This window comes from Lycium ferocissimum, chromosome 10 (assembly GCF_029784015.1).
Source record: "Lycium ferocissimum isolate CSIRO_LF1 chromosome 10, AGI_CSIRO_Lferr_CH_V1, whole genome shotgun sequence".
Classification (NCBI taxonomy): Eukaryota; Viridiplantae; Streptophyta; class Magnoliopsida; order Solanales; family Solanaceae; genus Lycium; species Lycium ferocissimum.
In genome coordinates this window covers 30,842,474-30,860,375 of record NC_081351.1, presented here as the reverse complement: position 1 = coordinate 30,860,375, position 17,902 = coordinate 30,842,474, and the positions used below count along the sequence as shown (strand labels likewise).

General features: G+C 32.5%; 2 pseudogenes; one reads left to right on the top strand and one right to left on the bottom strand.

The window, feature by feature from the left end:
- Positions 1 to 2,417: 2,417 nt before the first annotated feature.
- On the top strand, positions 2,418 to 2,856 carry LOC132034800 (protein PYRICULARIA ORYZAE RESISTANCE 21-like; annotated as a pseudogene).
- Positions 2,857 to 10,890: 8,034 nt separating this feature from the next.
- Positions 10,891 to 17,128, bottom strand: LOC132033344 (heavy metal-associated isoprenylated plant protein 7-like; annotated as a pseudogene).
- Between the last annotated feature and the right edge of the window lie 774 nt (positions 17,129 to 17,902).

Sequence of the window (17,902 nt, the reverse complement as noted above, 5' to 3'; positions counted from 1 at the left end):
TTCGTGTGGCTGCGGAGGGGGCTGTCATGTGTGCATATCTAATTGGCACATCATTCAACAAAATACCGAAGTATGCTCAATTATGTAAGGTGGCCTAATGGCAGCTAGATTATTATGGGTCATTATCTAGGCTTATCAATGCATCTTTTGATTGGGGTCTCCTCTTAATGTGGTTGTCTTTTTCTTTAGCGAGTCATAGATGAAAATCAATGTATAGTAGTTTTTTTCTTATTTGCTTTTTCTTTTGTCAAATAGAATAAAAGTCGTTAGTAAAGCTTTGATTAATAAATGCCATTTTTCAACACTACTAGAGGTCTAATTTCTCAAAATTTTCGACAAGTTCGATTGAAAATCCTTCTAGTTCCAATTTGTGCATCAGTAAATTAAAATACTTAAGTCTCCGGATAATAACAGTATTATTTTTGTTGGAGCAAACAAAATATTGTACTAATTAAGCCCAGTTATTCTAGAATTAGAGTAAGTCTTCAATATTTAGAAGAAATTTAAAACAATTATAATTACAATTTTGTGAGTAAACTTGTGGTTTGGTGCTTCCTGCCTCTGGGCTTTGGCTATCTAATCAAGCCAGTTAGGAAGTTAATCATTCCTGAAACTATGACAACTGAAAATGCATTACAAATTGCGGTTCGTAAAGAATGTCGAAAATTTCACACCCTATCATATGCAAGAGAGTTGGCAGTGATAGTAAAGGAAATAAATTTGTCGAGAAAAAATGAGGAACTCGCATTTGCTTGAAATAGTTTCCAAATTACTGTTTTGCAAAAAACATACATGAATATATTGGTAGAGACAACCTCGATGTAGTTCATCTTAGGAATAAAAATAGGTGTAATCACCTTCTACTATACCTAGTTTTTCTAGAACTTTATTAGTAGTACATGAGACTTCTTAATAGGGGTGCTTATTAATTACATGACAAAGAAAAAATTGCTATGTATTTTTACACTCTAAGCAAATTTTTTCAAATATCAAACTAAATCTTTTGTTAGGTTGCATCGGGTTTTTAAATTTATAAACCAAATCAAACCAATAAAATTAATATGATAAAAGACAAAAAAAAAAAAATGAAAATTTTTAAGAAATATTTTTCAACAAATAAATATTTTTATGAATTTTAAAAATCTAGGGTTTCGATTTTTCGATTTTTTGTACATCATCCTCTTGATCAAATACATCAATTCACCTCTTTCCCATTTCTCTTGAAGTTGATAAATTGTTCAAAATCCTAAACTTTGAAGGGAAAATGTACTTCTACTCCAAGCTCTACTCTATCTCCTCTTTATGAAAACTCCAACTTCTTTTGCAAATTCACTTTCCCCCTCAAACTTCACTCTAAATCCAAATCCCCCCCCCCTCCCCCCCCAAAAGTTTCACTATGACAAAAAGCAAGCTTTGGGTCAACCCCAAAAGCCCAAGAGCTTCAGAACCGAAATGAAAATCTTATGATTTTAGGTATGCTTCTTTAGTGAAAGTAGCTGAGAATTTAGATTCTTTTAACCCTGTAAAAGAAGATGTTTTTAATGTTTCATCTGGTTTGATGAGTGACAAAATAATACTAGTAGAACAAGATGCTGTTGTTACTTTGAATAACATGTCTAATGCTGAAACTGCGTTGTTGGCTTTGAAATACTTTCAAGAAAAGTTGAAATTGAGTAAAGAAGTGATTATTTATAACGTGACTTTGAAAGTTTTGAGGAAAAATAAAGATTTGGATAGAGCAGAGAAGGTATTTGATGAAATGCTTGAGAGAGGTGTGAAACCTGATGATGTTACTTTCTTGACGATTATTAGTTGTGCTAGGCAGTGTAATTTGCCTAAGAAATTGCCGTCTTTTGGATGTGAACCCGATGATGTTACGTATTCGGTGATGATTGATGCTTATGGACAACAAGAGAAAAGGACAAAAAATAAATTAGAAAAAGACAAAGTAACCCAAAAAAAAAGAAAGAGAACAAAACAAATAAAAAGGGCGATGAAAAAAGTCAAAGCAGCAAAGGACACATTTTACTGTAATGGGTACGGAATGACGAGTACCCAATTCAGTCGTGTCATGTGCAAGTCGGTCAATTGGTTTGTGCCTAAAAGGTATTGGTGTAATAAGTTTTAGAGGGCCCATCAACGGGTACCTAATTAGTTTAGGTTTTGTGAGTATTTTGTGTTGTTTCCCCCAATTAAAACACAACATAATACCTACCAAAAAGCAAAAAGAGAAAATTATTTTTCAATATTTGATACCAAACACTAAAAAGAGAAATTGCTTTCTTCGTGAGAGATTTTCTTTTGCTTTGAAGAAGGTAACTACCGTCGTACCATTCATGGGCTAAATAATAAGCCGACACAAAAGGACAATGTAAGGATATATATATGTATATATTTTAATATAACAAACCACCATTATGGTGCTCAAGGTTGATCTTTAATGTTCCAACTGCTACAAGAAGGTTAAAAAAATTATCTGTAAATTCCCTCGTAAGTCTCTACTTCATGAAGAAAAGTACACGATCAAGAATTCTATTATTATGGAGAAGAATTAATTTGATTTTTTTTTTCGTTTTTTGTGATGTAAAATTTTTTTGGGCAAGAGAAATTAGAGACCAGGCATATAATGAGAAGGCCAATACAGTCACAATCACTGTGGTATGTTGCAATCCTGAGAAAATTTGTGACAAATTGTGTAGTAAAGGATGTGGAGTGATTAAGAGCATTGAAATCAAAGATCCTCCAAAGCCCAAAGAAGTTTCTAAACCTCCACCATCACAACCACCACCGCCAACACCAGAGCCCGTAATGGTAGTGCTAATGCCAATTCAAGAGTACCCACCACCGCCGCCATGATATTGTTGTGGATAATGCTACGAAGACTATAGGGGGGCCTATGTTATCATTCTTACGGAAGACCGGTCCCTCCGCCCCCGTGTTACAATAACTATGGATATAGCTATGGGCCTGGGCCTAAGCCGTACAGCTACGGAAGGGGCTGTCGTGTGAGCAGATGTGATGGGTACTTCAATGAAGAAAATGCCACAGGATGCTCAATTATGTAAGGTGGCCCAATGGCAGCTTCATTATTATGGGTCATTATCCGGGCTTATCAATGCATGTTTTGATTGGGCTCCTCTTAATGTGGTTTGTCTTTTTCTTCATAGATGAAAATCAATGTATAGTAGCTTTGTTTTCTTCTTTGCTTTTTCTTCATAGATTTTTTTAAAAAAAATATTGAATTAAGTTAGAAAATAATTCATAGTGTTAGTCTAATATGCTAAGCAAACTATTCCAAGAAATAATTGTCCCAAGTTTAAACAATGTCCAATAATTTTGAATTTAACTATCAAGTCTGCTGAAATAGGGTCATTCTTCGTTATTTGAGCTTGCACTAATTTCATTTTTCTCTAGATGTATACAATCTCACACGCATGTTTAACAACAATATATATGTGATTTTAAAATATTTCTACAAAATTGACATCAGATGCACGTACAGCGAACAAGATGTACATGCGGCCCATGCCCCTACGCCGCACGCACAAGCTAATTTTATTAAATATGCTTGAGACCTCTTATTAAAAATTTGACTTTAGGCCACTAATTCTATTGAACCGCTCCTAAAAATATTAGTATATAATATAAGGATGAATTTAGGGGCAGATTGGTTGCGGATTTATATGAATTCATTATTTTTTGTCCAGATCCTGTATATCTATAAATATGTACAATTATATTTATATCATCCATACTGTTATGAACTGTTTTACAACGTTGATAGTTGGATGTATTATTAAGTATAAATTATACCACTTGCACATTAAGTGATAAATATAACTTGCACTTGCAAGTTGTATCTTAGTTGTAGAAAGTTGTAAATTAGTTGTATATCTTAGTTGTACCAAGTTGTAGAGCAACTTGTACAAGTTATATATTGTAGGTTGAAGGGCAAACTTCTTCTATAAATAAGGAGCTATGCCTTCTCATTTGCAACATCAAGAAAAGATGATAATACAATCTCTCCCTCCTCTCTACAAAGTTATTGATGAGCTTCTATTATTTATTTGCAATTATATATAGTTTTATAACACGTTATCAGCACGAGACTCTGCCACCTTGAGCATGTCCTTTAAACAGATGCTAAGATGTTATCATTAACGTCCTTTAATGTTGATGATATGGTGGCTTTATAAGATTGTTTGGAATTGTTCCAGCAAAGCTAGAGCCATGATCTTCGTAAGGTAAGTAGTACCAATTTGTTATATTTATATAAAATTCTACCGTTTATACAGTGGCTAGAAAGGAGTGGTATTCCTTTAGCATACTGGTTACTTTCTATATTAACAAAATAACGTGATTCCATGATTGGTTGAAACTAAGAAAAGGATTAGAGAATTCTCAACATTTTGCACTTATATATAGTTGATCGTTACTAATTCTGTGGAAAAGATGAGTAAGTGAAAGTCCAAAACAATTGAATAAATGGAATTGCCATCATTAAGAGTTTGACATAAAAGGTTAGTATTTCCTTTATACCTTATGTCTTTTGTCATTTGCTGCTAATGGTAGTTGATAAATCAAATTCGTAATTAGAGATGTGTAATTCTCTACATTATATGTATATTTCAATTTGTTCCTGAAGTAGCAATATCATAACAAGATTATAAAGTGGATAATATGATAGACCCACTTAATATCCAGCAAATTTTGCACGAAATATGTGATCACCAGAAGTGACAATATTTTTTAAGTCTCATTATGACTAAATTCATTTATGCAAACCACTAAAAGTGGTAATATTTTCATAGACTTGTTGTGGCTATAACTGAAGATATGTTAAAGAAAAATTCTCTACATATTATATGTATGCCTCGATTTTCTTATTAAGTAGCAATCTTAAAGGAGGTTCTAGCTATCATTATTTGATATGATTAAGCCACGTTCAGATATATTTCATTCCTGAAGAATGAGAACTTCTGATAAATGTTACAAATACGGATCTGTTCCCTGAAGTGAATGTGACAGTATATAGTAAAACTTATAAATATGGACGTGCTTTTGGTTGTGAAGAAATCACGACTCAACTCCAGAAGATATAGAATAATTGAGAAGAAATATTTCGAATATTCTATGCTTTACTCCCGAAGTAGTAAACTCATAAATCTGCTCCCGAAGTAGCAAAACTTTGAACTCTACTCCGGAAGTTGTAAACTCCGAGCTCTACTCCTGAAGCAGTAAGACCTTAAAATTTATTCTCGAAGTAGTAAACATTTAAACTTTACTCCCGAAGTGGTAAAACTTTAAACTTTACTCATGAAACAGAAAGAATTGGTAAAATATTTGAGAAATATTCTGAAGCAATATCTTCTTGTGCTTGAGGAAAATAACGAGTTATTGATGAACGTCGTATAGCAAGCACATTTGAATAATCAGGATTCATTTCCCGAAGTGAATGAAGAAATATCACAAGCTATCTCTTGGAGAGATAAAATACAAGAAATATACATTTTATTTGTGTGGTATGAAATTAAGGCATTGCAACATGTACCTCTCGTACGTAGAAACATCTTGAATAATTTTATTAAAGTATCATTTTAAAGCAAAAGGAAGCAGAGTAAAGTGCTTTCTACTATAACCACATTGATAAATTATGGTTAGTTGTTATTGATTTCCTTGAAGGAAATAAACATTAGTGTATCCCTTTCCTGAAGGATGTGATTACTATGTGGTTGCTGCTTTGATACAAAATATTCAGATGTTACTGGCTAGTCTCTTTGAAGGAGATATTTGAAATACTGAAGTTAGAACTTAACGTTTACTTTTCGTAATTTACAATTTATAATGTCCATTTAATTACTGTGTCTTTCATGACACCAGTAGTGTCTAACCACATTTTCTCTCATGATACTAGCAGTATCTAACCAATATTTGGTGATACAAAAATCAAGGACTCCAAAAGAGATAATCGTTTGTTTACGAGTATCATGACACCAGCAGTATTCAAATAATATTTGATTATGAAAAATAAATTAAAGTCTCTTGAAGAGGTTATACATGATAGCACTATTTATCCCAGATCATAATTGTTATAAATCGTAGTAAACCCGAAGTTTACTAGCAATAAAATTGGTTATCATATTGGGATTACAAATGATTGGAAGATTGAATAACTTCAAGTTACTCCAAATAAGAAATATGTATATAAAACGTTACCCGAGCATGATGGATCACATGTCACAATAAACTAGAAGTTTATGACATAAAGTCTCATGCAATATTAAAACAGAAGTTTACTAAAATAAATAGCACTCGTCATGGTAAACTTAAGTTTTACGGATATAGATAATTTTATCTAGATCTATATCCTTCCTACAAAGGTCTTGAAAATCATTGAAGCTCATTGCAGGAGCTACTTATGGTCAGGCAGTAGCACAATAACTAAAAAAGCCTTAGTGGCATGGGATAACGTGTGCACCCCCAAGAGTGTTGGGGGACTGAACCTCACCAATATGTATATCTGGAATAGGGCAGCTATTGCCAAACACTGGTGGGATATTGCCCACAAACAGGACAAGATGTGGATCAGGTGGATCCATTCTTACTATATTAGACAACATCCCATAGACAGTGTACAGGTGCCAAAGCAGGCCAGCTGGATGGTGAGAAAGATGTTCGAGGCACGACCTTTAGTAGCCAACATTCAAATTCAGCCTATAGGTAAAAGCGCGATTAGACAGATCTATTATCAAGCGCTTACTTCTAGATTGACAATGCCATGGAAGTGTATCATGTACAAGAATGCTGCAAGGCCCAAAGCAACTTTTATTATGTGGCTACACCTACTGGACAGACTACTGACTGCAAAAAGGCTAAGTAAATGGGGGATAGAAGTGGATACGCAATGCTGTTTATGCCAGGAAAACGATGAAACAAGAGAGCACCTCTTTGTACAATGTGAGTTTGCTAGACAGGTATGGACAAGAGTGGGACAATGGATGCATATACAAAACTTTTCGCCTACCAACTGGATTCAACACGAGCAGTGGCTCATAACCAAGTCCAAGGGTAAGTCGCAGAATGCTCAAGTGTTTAAAATGGTAAGCACTGAAGTTACATATGCCATATGGATGGAGAGGAACTCGAGGTTGTTTGAGAAACAAAGCAGATCCTAGGAAGCAATAGCGAGAGAGATAGTATATGTTGCTTGCGTTAGAGCTAATCCTAGAATACTTGATGTAGTTCATAGCTTTATATTCTAGTTAGGCTCCTGTGATGTGCAGTGAGAGCAGCTTGCTGGTGTGTAGCAGCTACTGATTTGTAAGTATATACTTTGGTGATTAATAAAGTTCCTAATTACCAAAAAAAAGAAAAGGGTATATTTACACGATTTTGTAATGCTAGAGGTATATGTACACCGCTTTTTTAACAAGGGGTATATCTGCTTTAAATCGCAAAATTGAAGAATAAATTTGCACCTTTGCCCTTAAATCTAAGTCAAACCCAAAAGTTAATAGAAAAAGTGAAAATTGCCCATAATCATGTTTTTTTAAAAAAATTATCTAAGCCCAACAGATGTGGGAGACCTGAACCATCAAAGATTCAAAGGTGGATTTTGAAATAATTTCTCGTACAATGATGATGATACATTTTAATTTGCTATACGTTATTCATGTCATTAGTACCCTTTCCATCTACTTTATTCATGTCATTAGTATCCTTTCCATCTTGAATGAAGATGTTTGCCTGCTAATATCACTTTGATGTGATTGGAGCTAACTTACAAGTTGACACGTCGCTAGTCTCAAACAGTTTGACCATATGAGTCTCTTTTCGCTTTCGATTAATTTGATTATTTATCGAAGCTAAACTAAATTGGATTAATTAAATATTTTAAAATTATAAAATAAATATATATCACTTGTTGCAATGTTAACGGATTTTTACATATAAATTATGCTCCACGCTGAAAGTGCTGAGTTTAGATGAACCCGGTGACAACAATGCTTCACCTTTATTAAAATGTCCACTGCTTGCAAAAAATCCTGCGAACGCCACTGGAAACACATGGAATTAGCTACGGAATTTGTCGGTAATCTCCAGCTAATCCGTCTTAAATAGCTTCTAGCTAATTGAGTTTTTTTATGATCTGTTATTAATCTGTAGCTAAATGAGATTAGTGTGAATTTTTATTGTTTAGCTTTTTTGTTCATTGCTAATTCCTTATTTTCTGGTAATATTACCTCTACTAGTTTCTGACAAAGGGAAGATGTCACAAGTTGAAATCTTAAAAGGATAATAATGTTTTTATTTTTTTAATTTTTAGTAGAAAGGTGAATATCTTTTACTACAAAAATATTATTATAGAACAATACAAAAAGCGCATCGTAAGAAAAGCATATTTATCCTATTTAATTATGCTCCACGATACGTAGTATTTGGCTGGCAATGATAAGAACCACACAATCAGCCAAGAAGATCTTTTCAAAAGTATATGTACCCGAAGATAGAAAGTACTTGGTACCACTTGACTTTTCCTCGTATACTAACCAACAAAAAACATTTTCTACGCCATTGACTATATACTACATGAGTATGTGGATAAAATCATAGCTTTACCCAGGGGTGGAGCTAGATTGAGCCGAGAGAGTTCATTCGAATCCCCTTCGATAAAAAATTACACTGTATATGAAAGGTTAAAATTATTTTTATGTATATACAGTAGATGTTGAAACCCCCTTGACTTCTTCATGTATTTACTTCTTTATATTTTTTAACGTCCTTAATAAAAATTTTGGCTACGCAACTAACTTTATCAACACTTCTAATTCAAATTGGGCTCTTCAAACTGAAGTGGGACAAAGAGCTACAGCAAAAGGGCAGTCGTATTTTTCAAGTGCAATAAAGAAGTTGGGAGGGGATTGCGATGAGAAAAATATGTTAAGAAAATATGAAGAAGACTATAAAATATTTGAGACTTGAATCTCTTAATTCTTCCGAGATTGCTATGTGATTATATACAAATAACTATGGAAAAAGGACATTGTATGTCCAGTCAGCCAAACTAATCCGCATTTGATCAATATTTGGGCTTAATACCACAGGCATCCGGGCGGCCCAGATTAATGTCAAAAAATGGCCGGTCGGCCCAACAGCCGAGGAGCTTTAAAAAAAAAGGCTTTTTGTGGCGACAAAAACGTCGCCACTAAAGGGTATCGCTACAAAAAATCAGGCTTTTTAGTGGCAATTAAAAAAGTCGCCACTAAAGGTTAAATATCTCAAAACATGTATAATATGTGTATATTTAGTAAGAAATATCCCAAAATATGCATAATATGTGTATATTTATTAAGTATATACAAGAATGATACATTTTTATATGCATATGTTGGAATTATGTATACACTTTATATACAAGAATGATACAGTTTGTTTATATACATATCTTTGGAATTAATTATATATTTTATATACAAGAATGATGCAGTTTATACATATGCTGGAATTAATTATACAGTTTATATACAATAATGATACAGCTTATATACATATGCTGGAATTAATCATACATTTATTATACAAAACTATACGTTAATTATACATTTATTATACACATATTATACAATAATGATATGATATTTTTTTTACATGTACAATAGTGATAAATATTATATACTACAATGATACGGTTTCTATGATATGTTTTTTATACGTATGATACACTTTCTATACAAGATTGATACAATGTATATACACATATTGGAATTATATATACACTTTCTAAACAAAAATGATACATATTATATACAAAAACGATACAATTTTCTATTCTATAATACACATTATATACACAAATGATACATATTATATACAAAAATGATACATGCCTTAGTGATTCATATTTTATACAGTTTCTATACATTACAGATAGGTACTGATACATATGTTTATACAAAAATGATACATATTACATACAAAAATAGCCTGAAGTGTTTTTTGGAATATTTCCTACTAAATATACACATATTATTCATGTTTTTGGGATGTTTAACCTTTAGTGGCGAATTTTTTGCCACTAAAAAATTGAATTTTTCTGTAGCAGCCTTTTAGTGGCGACTAAAAGTCGCCACAAAAAGTTTTTACTTTTTATTTTTTTATTTTATTTTATAAAGTGCTTGGGCTTTTAGTGGCGAATTTTCAAATCTTTTGTGGCGACTTGCTACAGATTTTGGCTAGCGGATGGAAATAGTTTATGGGTTAATTTTTGGGTTTGGGAATAGATCGGCCAAGGAGTGAGATTATTTATGGCCCAGCGGCCATTTGTGTCCTTTTCCCAATAACTATAGGGGATATGACAAGCTTTTGTATCTATACACTAATAAATAGTGGAAAAAATTTGTCACGACATGAACAACTTTCAACGTTATCTTCTGAACGTAGACTCGAATCTGACCCCGACTATGACACAAGATTCAACCCCAACTCAGGACCCGACCCCCGACTTGAACTCGGGATCCTACCTGAGACCCGACCCCAAATTGGGTCCTAGGTTCGGTGAATTTGGTGGTGGCGGCAAAGGTGTGAGGTTATTGAAAGATAGTCCCTATTTTTGATATGGAAGTCATTTTCCTTAAATTGGATGAAAATAAGTCTATTCGGAAAACATTTTCCGAAAATTCAATTCATCCAAACATGAGAGAATTGGAATTTTTTTTTTTCCAAAAAATGATTTCCATCATACCAAACACACCCTTCATGTACACTTTTTCTCCACATACTCGTGAGTCGAAAACAACTACGGTACTAATTTAAGCCATGAGAGGCTGAAAAAAACCTCAATTGTCAGATGATCATGTTTAGAATTACGACAAGTAACAATTACTAGAGCACATAGAAAATTGGAGAACTAAAATTAAACTTGGCTAATGTTACATGAGAGAGCAAGCATGAGGATTCTCATCACTGAATATCTGAGGGGAATAATTAGCATACTCCATATTACTATTGTAGCAGTACATTTGAGGCAAATATTCACTTCTCTTGATATCTTCTCCTTTGCCTTCCTCTGCACCTTCTTTTTCCTCTTCTTCTTCTTCTTTAGTACTACTATCTTTTTCCTCTTCTTTAGTACTACTATCTTTTTCCTCTTCTTCCTTTTTTTCTTCAATATTATTCTTTACAACTGAAACTTGTTTGCCGGTCCTCTTATACACATCAGTAACTAGCTTTTCTGGGTCGATCACACCTTTTACAATTACTTAATTTTTCCAAAGGTCTATCATAACAGATTCTACGCCTGCATGCACGGCATTATCAAATGAAAGACATCACCACAAAAGGTATGCATATTAGTTACTAGAAGGTCGTGTACATTTAGAAGCGGAGCTAAGATTTTGAGCTATTAGTTTTGAATTTTGAAAAAGAAAACAGCTTACTACGTTCTGAATAAATTATTATACCATGCCTTTGATTTTGTGGATTCGTTTCTGCAACACTTGAGCACAACCATCACAATGCATTTGAACGTTCAACACAACTGCTATAACAGGAGAAGGCTGCCACATAAATATGGCACTTTCATGTTAATTCATTTAATCAATGAACAAATATAGTTATAAGAAAAAGTAGAATACGAGATGTTTTTGAAGTCTAGACAGACGTACATACGAATGATTAAATACATATATTCATTGAACTGTCTAAAATGTAGGTCCAAAACATTAAGTAACTCAACAACGAAAGAGAATGTACCATTTTGTGTACAGATTCATTAACAATAAGTGTCCATAAATTAACATGGCATCAGGATCAAATTAAATTGATGCTTAAAAAACCTGGATTATAATTCCCATCAAGTTAGGGTAAACCAACCCAAGTTATACTTTTAATCTGGTGCGACATTATTTGCTTTAGATCAAAGCTGTAGAATATGTAGTTTCTTTTTATCAGCTTCCAACACGAAATTTTGTTTGCGGGTGTCATTAGCCTACCAAGCCTTTCTATTGTTTTAGTTCACCTTAACATTTTCGGCCTATGGCTTGTGATTGTAATCACTAGTACTTCTTATAGTGTGTGTATAATAGGCACAACAGCCCAAAAAACATAACTGTATTGAATGTCGGTCCGACTCGTGAATTCTCCTAGGTCCCATCTCATTTGACCGACCGAGGTGAATTCAGAATTTTAAATTTATATATTTTAAAGTTTATTATATATATGTATATACTTAATAATCTTCTTAATAAATATATAGAATTTAGATTAAAGTTAGTAAGTTTTGCCAAACTCGTATTTTACATTCTAGCTCCATTCTGCTTGATCCCAACTGTGAGGTCAAACTTCTTCACCGATTACCGTCATATAGTTAAGCTAGTGTACTTGTCCGCGCTTCGCGCGATCATAAAACATATCAATTGTTTAAATAGTTTTTCAATAAAAAAATTTCAACATAAAAGAGAAAAAAGATCTCATGTTATATATATAAAATTAATTGATCCTATAAAAAGAAGAGGAGAAAGAAACAAAATAAATAAATAAAGAACTTGATGAATAGTTGCTTAGAACTCTCTATTACTGTGCCGCTCTTTTCTTTATTTATTTATTAAAAAAATATCATTTACAAAGTAAATTCTAATAGATTTCACAAAAACTCTCACTCTCAAAGCAATATAATAAACAATCATTTCCAATTGTGAAGCACCATAAGACAAACTATATACTCCTAAGTTATTATGCCACACGATACAATATAAAATAAAAAAAAGTTAAAAAAAAAATTAGCAGGCAATACTAAGAAGATAATTTCTCCAAGCACAAGAAATATTTTTCATGTGTATCAAAATAAAATCCTTGCAGTCTATTACTCTTCAGACTTGAATGCCTCTTTTCTTGATCGACCCAAACTTCTTGGACTCATCTTCAAGCAAAGCAACACTATATTTATAGGTAGAACTTTGATATATATATATATATACACATATGTAGACGGATTAGCCATTGCTTTATATATATATATTTACCGGATTATTATGACGTTATTGAGTGCTCTTAATTTGAAATGAGAATAATGGTCAGATTTACCATATTAGATTAAAATATATATATATATATACTTAAAAGTAAAATAGATCAGTCTAAATTTTGCGCATTTAATTTATTTAAAATAAAAGTCATAATTAAAAATAAATATATTGTCATCTAATTTTCTGCAAGTATATAAGTATCTACCTTTTTTTTTTTAATCAAAGAGGTAATTTTTTATTATCATTTAGAAAGAATAAAATTTAATAATATAAAAATGAGTAAGTTAAAATATTAAACAGAATCCTTAATACCATAAGTAAAGGATTTGAATTGCATGAATTTGCATCACACTTTCTTCTTGCCGTTCTAATCCTTCCGCTTTTTCCTTTCATTTTCTTTCTCATCGTTTTTTTTTTAATTTTTATTTTTATGTCTTTCCTCCTCCCCCTTTTCCCCAATAATGTGCTTTTTTGCAATAACTCGTACTCACTAACTAAATACATGCTGTTAAACACTCCATCAGTAATGTTCTATCTACCATATTCATTTAAACATATATATATGGAGGGATCTAGAGATCAATAATACTAATTAAGATACAACTTAGTTACATTTTCTATAACATATGGCTTACAAAAATGAAAGCTATACATCACCCGGTTCTAATATATATATTTTTTGAGCAGTGCCCTCTATTCATTTCTCTATTGTCTTTTTTCCCTCCGTTCCTTCTTTGTCACAACACCATACGCAATATACATAAGAGGATAGTTGTATGTAAATCTCTTTCTAATGATCTATTAGTTACTGTATATAATGATAAGATTTTACTTACTGAAAAATGATTATTGTTCCTTTGGCAACATGAACGATTGGTAGTGGCAATCCAGATCTTTAACAATATTTTCTCTTGATGGATCATATCGAAAAGTCGACGATTTGGTTGAATTGAGGTAAGATGCATATGAGACCAACTTAAAAGCCAAAACAATATTTGACACTCTTTCAGTTTGTGTTGCCGCCAACATCGCCATTATGACAGTCATCAGGATCTACAAAGATATTTGGGGCAAATTCATATTTTTTGTAGAGGATTTTTCAGATTAAGCCAATCTTCACTTACACTGAAAGGATATATATTATAGTTGATGGCTTTTCATTTTCTTATGCAATAAAATTGTGAGCCATTTGCATTCTAAGTAAATATCATATTTATTACAAAATTGAATTCAATCTAATGAATACCATATTGAATGGACACCATAATCATCCACGTCCATTACTATACATTGAATTGGAAGAGAATTAATTTTGAGAATAACCATGAATAAGTTGACTGATGACTTTTTAGCTTTCTAATAGAATTCAACTGGGTTGTTCTTAATTTTTCATTTAATAGAGAATTTCAGGAATTTTAAGGTTTGTCTTAAAGATAATGCTACGTGGGTTTTAACTCAGCATTTATGTTGAGGCTTTTGTTAAGCCATTTAGGCTGCTACGTGGGCTTTGGCGGTATATATTATTATGTACAAAAATGGAGAAAAGAGGTAAAAAAGGAGAAAAAAGATAAATAGGAATGGAGGCCATAGAGAGGTGCCACATCACCTTATCTATGCCTAACTTTATATCATATATAGATGTGGCCAGTGGGTACCCCAGCATATCATTTTGCTAACTTTGACGAAAAAAATCCTTTCGTACTATGGTCGGCAAGAAAGTTAAGTAACAAAGGTAATTATTAAATTTTTGTTTTTGTTTTCCATAGCCTATTTCGTGTTCAATAATTTGTAATTTTATATCACTGTTATCTTAACTAAATCTGTCAACTTATAAGTCATAACCATAATTAGAAGTTTGGGGACAAGTATTTGGAAGCAAGTACCAAGGACGAGGAGCCACATTGATTTGTTCCAGAAATGTCACCTTGCATGTGCTTGGTCGGCAGGTAATTTTAGTCTATTATAAGTACATTTGCCCCCATCAACCAAAAAGATAAATGATATTATTACTAATTCCTTAATCAGTTGGTGATCCATGCAAAAAGATGTGTACGAAAATGAATTGAGTTAATAAATGATTGGATCATTAATACAAATTGGATAAGTTATAATTTCATGGACTAATTTTACTACTCCTAAAAACAACTAAAGGTAAATAATAATCTAACTTTGAACAAGTTAAAAGATTTCCAAGTTCAAGACTCAATCTTGATCAGTCAGCTAACGCATATAGGATTTAAAGTGAATAACTCATTCACTCAATATAGATTCAAGAATTACATTCTAAAGAAGAGATTGTTCTAGAAAAGAACAAATTATATCACCGTACACAGTGGCGTACGCAAAATTTTTCATAAGCGGTGTCGATATTTATAGAAGATACAACAAAAATATTAACAGCACATTTGCAAATAATAGATAGCTTGACCCATAGGTTAAGTTATGGTTTAACAACCTCGTATAATAAAATAATGCACCTAACCAACACTCCAAGTGAGTGTCAGTGTTAAGGGGTGTCACTTTCTTTCAATATATCTATTTATGCACAATATTAATATGCATATCTAATAAAATTTTCCAACAAGCAATGTCGCATGACACCCCTCGGGTCAACATGGGTCCGCCCCTAACTGTACAAGCAACAAACTAATGAGACAAGTTATGATTAAATCATAAGTACTATGGAGAAATGTGATAATAATTACTCACAGAAAATAAAATAATTACCTCATCTTTTTTCTCTTCCTTAGTACTTCCTTCTGGTGGCTTAGGCAAAAGTGAAATAGGTTCAACTTTTCGACCACTTTTCTTTTCCACCCTTTCACACACTTTAATTGGATCTGCATTTTTGCCTTTCACCACCACTTTACTGGCCTTGTAATCTGCCGTTACTCCCTCTACTCCTGCTCCATTAAGAGATATTTACAGCTACGTAACGCTAGCTTCAATTTGATACTGATAATATAAAATTATTTTCTATTTTCAATGTATATAACTTAAAATCGTAAAAATTATACCTAGAAAAGCATCAATGTACACCACATAAAGTAAATGTCTTTGTTGGACTATACTACTCCCTCCGGTTCAAAATAATTTTTTTTTTATCAGATATTCCCGAAGGACGGTTCGAAATAGGTGGACACTCATTCTATACCAAATAAAAAAGCTAAGTGGACACTAATTAATTTATGGATGGTTTCAATAATGTTGCTTGTGAGTAAATTAATTCTTGAATAGAAAAACGTCTAAAGGGTTATTGGAAACAGAATAATTTAATGTAGATGAAATAAATTAATGTCTAGTTCCAAAAAATATCTTTAAAACCCAAAAAACATATTTAAAATAATGGAGAAATTAGAGAGAAATAAGACCTTGAAAGCCTTTCAAGGCTCTAGCAACTTTTCTAGCACAGCCTTCATAGTGCATATCAATCTTTAGCACTATCTCTTGAGCCTCTTCTTCCTTTTTCTCTTCATTCTTCTCCTAAATATTCAAAATCCAGCCATTAAAAACAAGAAGATTAAATAAGAAAATGGAGTACCTACATTCATTTATAAGTTTAGGGTCTAATTTACCCTTGTACTTTACTAGTCGAGCAAAATTAGGCTTTTTGCAAATCACAAACAATGTTACACCTTGTTTCGCAATTAAACCACAAGAGCAAATTTTCACAATTCTCCTATATATAATATTGATCTGTTAGTGACTGAGGGCAATTTAAGCTAAAATTATTAAGGTGAAGACATGAATGAGTGAACGTCTAACGGAGGACAGTTAAACCTTTTCATAAAGTACAAAGACGAATATGAATCTTTTTCCTAAATATAAGTAGTGTTGAAGAATAAAAACTTACCTCACCCATGCTAAAAGCTCTTTACAAAATGCTGATTTTCAATGAATGTGAAACTCTACAAAGCAAATGAAAAGCCTTTTTTTTTTCTTTCAAATTTCTAGTATTTGAGACTGATCTTGTTGTAATTGTCTAACTGCTGGAGTGGAGGAAAAAGGAGGAGAAGCACATTTAAGTAGAGGTGGAGAGTGAGTGACAACAGCAAAATCTGACATGCATTTTTTTCCAAAATTGGATGTTAGTAAAGACACATAGGTCCAATTTGCTGCTTCAGCATCCTTTTATTTGTCCTAGCTGTCCACTACCGGTTTTTTATGTTACTTTTCCCTTTGCTATAATGATCAAAAACACACTTAAAGTATCATTTTTTTCGAAATTTTTGTCTGAACTATCAGGTGTTTGTATTTTCTATCTGAATTGTCACAGATTATTTATCAAAACATACATCAAAGCTGACTAGACTAAGTATTCAAATACAATCGCCAAAAGACACGTGACAACTTAATTTGCTCATGACATTTCATCCACATGGCAGCTGACTCATTAACTTCGAGGTGTGTTTTGATGCATAGTTGGTGATAGTTCAGGTAAGAAACGTAAACACCTGATAGTACAGTAGGAAACTCCCAAAAAAATGATTCTTAGGTGTGTTTTTGACCAGTATCTCTTTTTCCCCCTAATTTTCCAATTAATTACTTTAATTATCCGCATGGCGTCCCATTTGGCACTATTTTAAAACAAAAAAAGAGAGTGTACACCACGTACCATATACTAGTCTAGATGTGTTTTTATAAATAGTTGGTAATAATTCAAGTTGAAACCTTAAACACTTGATAGTTCAAATAAAAAACTCGCAAAAAAGTGATACTTCAGGTGTGGTTTTCCCTATTATCTCTTTTCCTTTTTTATATCTCTCATTTAATTGTTTGTCTTTTTGAGACTCACTATTTACATGTTTTTTTATTTCCTATCTTTGTTTTAAATGGACTAGTTTCTGTGTGCTGAATGCGATTAGAAAGTAATATCTCTT